This window comes from Neltuma alba, unplaced genomic scaffold, assembly GCF_004799145.2.
Source record: "Neltuma alba isolate B1F8T4 unplaced genomic scaffold, ASM479914v2 tig00003064_pilon, whole genome shotgun sequence".
NCBI lineage: Eukaryota > Viridiplantae > Streptophyta > Magnoliopsida > Fabales > Fabaceae > Neltuma > Neltuma alba.
Window position 1 is genome coordinate 36,931 of NW_021633128.1, and position 6,641 is coordinate 43,571.

At 31.8% G+C, this 6,641-nt stretch overlaps 1 pseudogene; it reads right to left on the reverse strand.

The window, feature by feature from the left end:
• Positions 1-3,243: 3,243 nt before the first annotated feature.
• On the reverse strand, positions 3,244-5,524 carry LOC114740164 (aspartic proteinase CDR1-like; annotated as a pseudogene).
• Between the last annotated feature and the right edge of the window lie 1,117 nt (positions 5,525-6,641).

Sequence of the window (6,641 nt, forward strand, 5' to 3'; positions counted from 1 at the left end):
TAACTTAGATTAACCTAAGGTAAATAATAACTAGAGCCTTATAAATGCCCATTTATCGCTCCCATTTGTGTGTTTGGATGGCCAAGAGAGGAAAAGCAAGGGAGCATGAAATTTTGAAGAGAAAAAGAAGAAGAAGAAGAGTTTCAAGTTCTAAGAAAATCCAAGCTTCAAGACAAGATAAGATCGTGGAAGTAGTTTATGATACTCTATGTCTTGCAGAACTTAGTTATGATTTTTGTTGAGATTTGTAAGCATAAAACCCTAAGTGTTTATGCTGTCCAATATTGATTAAGCCATGAAAAAGATTGATTGATGATGGAGTCATGTGTAAATGCTAGAAAAGAATAAGAATCAAGTCATTTTGTAATGAAATTGGAAAGAATCCAACTTCCCCTTAACCTTTATGTAAATTTGGCCATACCTAGGGTGTATGTTATGGTTAGAATTTGATAATTTTGATGCTTCAATGTTCTTAGAATGAAAAATTGTGTGGGGTAAAAGTGATAAAGCAAGTTTGGAAGCACTGGAATTGAAAACAGAAACTTTGAACCCTAAGATCCTAGTGTTCGGCCAATGCTTGTTTATGGGAAAAGAGTTGGATTTTTTTTTTTTAATTTGAGCTTAGAAATGGATTTTTCATTAAAAAAATCATGTGAGAATAGTATGTGAAATTAATTTTAAAAAGATTAGAATCAAAGCTCAAAAGTTAGAGGTTAAAATATGTTAAAGAGCAAAATATAAATATAATTGATTCCATGACTCTAATAAATGAATTGTAATGATGTGTTAATGTGATTAGGGTCATGTGAAATCAATGAAGATAAATGGGAAAGGTTGATCAAGCAACCTTGATGGTTGGAAGCAAAAGGATCAAGAGGAAAGATTGAATGTAAAAGGCTAAAGGTAGCAAATTTTACCCTACTCTTATGTGCTTGGTATTGCTTGCATGTGTGGCATGTTTTATGTTTATGCAATTTTATGAACTCTTGTAATGTGAATGTGGATATGTTTAGAGTATGCTATGGGCCTATGTGTTTTATGATAAATGCATGATAATTTCCAAACATATCATTATGTTATAAAGATGTCAAGTTGCAAGCATGTTATGAATACCAAGCTTGCCATGTATGTTTCGATAGTTATTATTTGTTACTGAAATTCTCCCAAATCTCATCCTTCATTAACTAACCATAATAGGCATGGTGTGAAAGGGAAGAGGAATGCATGAGGAAGATCAAGAAAGAAGAGAGAATTTGAGAAAAATATTATGTTGTGTTATGTTATGTATCCCTTTATGTGATGTATGATTAGAAGAATGCCGTTGATGTTATGTAATGATAAATAAAGAGAATAACATGTAAAATTGAGCATGTAGATGTATGAGAATAACGTATAAAATATGAGAATGGTTGCATGCATGTAGCATGCTAATGAGCAATGAATTTGAGACAAAGCAAAAGTATGGTAAATGAATGAATCTGCCCATAAAATTTGATAAGCAGTTTGTACATATTCTAAGCTTTAAAACAAATGGTAAATCGCTTAAAATGGATGTATGTGCTAAGAGATCTGATTATTCAAATTTAGGACAGAGAATCTAGAAATGTATTATTTGACCAAATAAATAGTAAATTTTGACAAATTAATTGTATGAATTGAGAAGATTTAAGTGCATATTTATATATATATTTTCCTGTAGAGAATTGAAAGAGCTTTAAATGGACACTTAAGTCACCTTAATACGATTTTTCTATAATTAGTTATAAATTTTTAAAATTAAACCAAAAATATGAAATTTACCAGTGAATAGTAACCCATGAAACAAATTTTAAATTTTCAATCTATGAGCTTATTTTATGATCAATTTGAATCGTAACACTTCTGAACACATGCTAAAATGGGTAAATGGAAGGATGTTTGACTCGACCCCTCATGAACTATTCATTGTCCCTTTTATCCTATATAATATTACCTTTGGTTGTTAATATAAGAGCTGGAACTTAGTTATTTGTAATAAATAGATGTTGCATTTCCTGAAATACTCTTGCTAATCATGTATATTAGTTAGAATTACTATTTGACAAAACCTTTAACATATGCAACTTTGGAGAAAATGGATAAATATAAGAGACAAAATAGATTAGGATCCTATATTTAATACCAAATTGAATGTGAAATTAGCTCTTATATTAAAGACATGAGGTAGTATATGGTAATGCATATAGCCTCAATCTTCCTCTTATTATTAGCCTCAATTTGTGTTAAGGTTTCTTTCCTAGTCTTTAACTCCTTTCTCCACTTGATTCGTCATAAAAGATATTTAACTACAGAGTTTCTTTTTAACATGAACGTGAGAAGAAGTGTCAAAAACATTAAAAATATTGATATACGTAATTTCCCTCAAATTTTACTATCTAGTATATTGTTCTTGTGAGCATCTCGAAATCTGTAGTATATTATTCCCCCTCTGTTCAGTTAAAAAAAAAAACAAAAAAAGCTTTTAGTGCCCATGTATCTATTACTCTAAATCTAAAAAGTCGCTGCTAAAATTCATGCAATGATAATGAAAATTGTTGATGAAAGTGTGACTTTTTGTGACAAAAGTTCACTGTTAATAAGATTGCTGCTGAAAGTATTTTTTTTTTTTTAGTGATTACTCTTTATAAGACAAAATTATTTGACTAAAAATTACCAATAAAACTATTTTGACTAATTTATATCTATAGTTTTTTCCCCATCTTTCCGTTTCTCTCTCAATGAATGAATTCTCCTCATTTTCTTAACTTCAAGGTAGTCCAAGTCTTTTTGGGCACTCTAGACAATAATTGGATGAAAAATGTGCTGGGAGTACAAATAACCAGTGATATATAAGATATTATCTTTAGAATAATTGTTGGGTGCGATGTCAACATCATAACTCTTAGGGCCCTCAAGTAATAATGGAAGCACAAAATTAAAAGTTTTTGGAAGATTGGGAAATTTTCATTGGCAGGGATCTTAATGGCCATGAAAGATACATGAAAATCGGTGGTCTTTAGCAAGTATATGAATGATCAAGAAAAACCCAAGAAAGCAAAACTTAATAACTATAGGTTGATTATTTGTAATTTGCCACTGATCTTGATGGCACATGTGTGTGTGTAACCTAAGCTATAGTGCCAGGTTAAAATTTTGTTATTTATTTAGGCCCTTCTCAATAAGCAATAAACCAATCTTATGGCACTCAATAATTAAACACACAAATGAAGTTGTTCTTCATTAACTCATAGTCAAATACACGATATATAACAAAGACAATAGATGATGATGATATCCCATGTACTACTCATTGGGATGACTCATAAGATGATCAGGCTAATCCATTACAAATGACCCTTATATATTAGGGTCCATAATTTACTAATATAAGATCAAATATGATTTCTCAAACCATATATGTGCGCGCGCATTTATTTATTTTGTTTATAACATATATAATTATACATCTCTTCTAATTCTTGCCACAATCAGCATGAGCAAAAGAAATCTTTTTGGCTTTAAGGTTATATTCCACTTGAAAATTAATTTGGGGCAAACTTCCATAGTCAAACTGATCGCTTGGGAGTATGGCTAAACAGAGCAAATTATCTAGCCGAAAGAATATGTTTTGATCTGGCTTCAAGGCTATGTCGGCACCCTCAAAATGAACCACAAATTTTGGAAATCTCTTCTTGATAGTTTCGGAATACTTATTTGGGTAACACAAGGTGAATGGGTCAGGAGGATTTCTTACTTCTTTAATCCTAACGGCTTTGTTTATCAAAGCCTCCACCTTTGTGTAAAACCTCGTTTCCATTAAAAAATATGTCGCCCCAGAATCAATAAGAGTGTTCCCCTTTCTTTTGGGACCAGTCTTCAATGTCTTGTTGCCAATGGTGATACCTTAAAGGTCAAGGAAGTACACATAATAATAAGCAGATCTCGCATGTAAAAATCGAATTCAATCCCAATTACTAATTACTAATATTATTTCAAGTTAAAACTAATAAGAAGATCAAGGTACATACATTCATAACTTGATAAAAATTAACTATTTTTTAAGAGTAAAGTAGCATTTAGCATCCTAATGTTATTTTTCATATGCATCTAACACTTTGTAATGCTACTTTTTAGTTACGTGCAGTATCCTAATCTTATTTATGGTTTAAGGTTCTGAATGCACTATAAATAACACCAGGGTGCTTAAAGCAATAGAAAAATAATTAACCCTGTGTTTGGTATAATAGAAATTAAATGAAGGGAAGGTAAGGGGAGGCAAAATTTTAATGAGTGCCATTTAAAAAATTAGAGAAGTGGGGTTATAAAATTTTAATATAGATAATCTGCAAGATAAAATAGTAAGAAAAATTAATTAAACGTTTTTAACTCAATTTTTTTCATCTTTTTAAACCTAACTTGCTAAAATTTTCCTTCCCTTCCTGTTGCCTCCATTTCCCTCATACCAAATAGACCCCGAGGTCTTGATTACACCATAAATAAGATTAGGATGCTGGATACAATTGAGAAATAATATCAGGATGTTAGATGCCACTCAATTCTTTTTTTATGATAAAAAGTTTCAAAATGGAAAAACCTATGCAATGAAGATGATAATAGCTCATGAAAATTTTTATCATAACTTGTAGCAGTACTACTATACCTTCAAGAGTGAGGTAGTAATTTGTTTTGAAAGAATCGTCAGTCACAAATGGAGTAGAAACAGCCCCACGTGATCCAGATATCTTTGAATCCTTACCCAATTTCAGTTTACCTCTGGATTTTGAAAAGAAAGGAACTAAACAGTAAGAGAATGTGCGATCTATCTCACGACCCAACTGTGAAACTAAAGACAAAGGCCCCCCACCAAGCCCTACAAGTCCTGAACCTTTGCGTGAGAATTGCCCCCTATTGTTATGCCCGCATCCTAAAAGCAAAGGTTTCTTAAATGAATCATCAGATTTTCCCCCAAGACTAAACAAATCTCTTGCCAGCTCCCCAGACGTAGTTGATCCATCCGCATAACCATATCCGTACACACACTGTGTTGAACCACCACATCCTGAGCCGCCCTTATCAAAGAATGACCTACAAGGTTTTGAGTGGCAAGAGACGATCTTATATGTAGAAGAAGCCAAGGGATTAAAGATTGGTGTGTTTGAGGAAAACAAGCGTGACATGGCAAGCATTGGATCCAAATGAGGTCACTTCCTGTGTCTGGGATAGCCCATGTTTGAACTGGTGGAGAACCAATATAGATTCTCATAAGGTACTCACCTTCACCTTCAAAGAAAATTGGGGGAAGGATATCAGTTTGAGGAGGACGACGTCGTTTATAGCGAGCCATGGATCGAAGCATAACTTGTTGAGTGAGTTCTGATAGGGTGCTTGAAGAATTGTAATATGGCGACAATGGCGAGTCACGGTGAATAAGGTCGAAATCAAGGCTTAAGGCATTGGTTAGAATCGGAATAGATGATAGCGATAAGAAAAAGACTAGTGGAAGAGAATGCATATTTCCTTTTGTTTAATTTGAATTGGGTTGAGGAAAAAGGGGCATGTTGGTGCCTCAATTTATAGGAAGTCTTTGGAAAACTTCTGTAGATTTTTATATTGTTATTATATGAGAAGTCTATATTTAACCAGCATCCGAAGATTTACATTCTAGATAAATATTAAACATAGGCTATAAAGTGTAAATTTATCCCAAAAATTTAAAATTGTAGTAATGTTACCCCTTAGTGTTTAAATTGTTTATGATCCATGTTATTATTTTAATGATTAACATTAGTTTTCTAATGGTAGATAACAAAATTGCTATAATTTTAGCTTTCAAGATAATTTACACACAAAAAAAAAGTTAAGGATATCTAGTACTCTTAAGTGAAAATTTTTAGGACAAATTTGCACTTTAACTCTTGAACATATACAAGGTACTTTCCCAACCCCATACATAAGAGCCTACATATCGGTTCTTAATACAATACCTTGTATAAAATTCAATTTAAATTTGTGATTCAAATAAAAAAATGCCCCTTGTTTTCTTTACATGTAGCGATAATAATTTCAGTTTTTATCTGCCTCTCTCTCCCAATGAACTTCCAACCCAATATAGCACTTGATCGTGTTCATATTTTTGGGTATTTTCGTTCTTTGTCTAATATAAGTGCTTTTTAGACTTCCGAAAAAAGAATATATGGACCCAATGCTTGCTACGAAATTTCCATCAACAGAATTCAATGATTACGGCCACCATATTTGAATTAAAATTCATCAACAGAATTCAATAATTACGGCCACCATATTTGAATTAAAATTCAACATATGGGGACCACTTGTGTACATAAATAGTGATATGATGTCATTATCTTTAATAAACCTGGTTAAAATGATTTACTTTAAAATTCAAGTTATTAATAATAGACTAAATGTTTTGATGATAACTAAATGAGAGAAGTATGCATCTGATTCTATTTATAAGCTTTAAATTTGAAGAGATCGTGGTCCGTTTTATAATTTTTTATTTTGATTTTGTCTTAATACTTAATTTTTTTTCTTAATTATTTATTCTATCTCATTTGCCACACTCTTTCTTATTTATTCTCTCTTGTTTGCTACACTCTCTC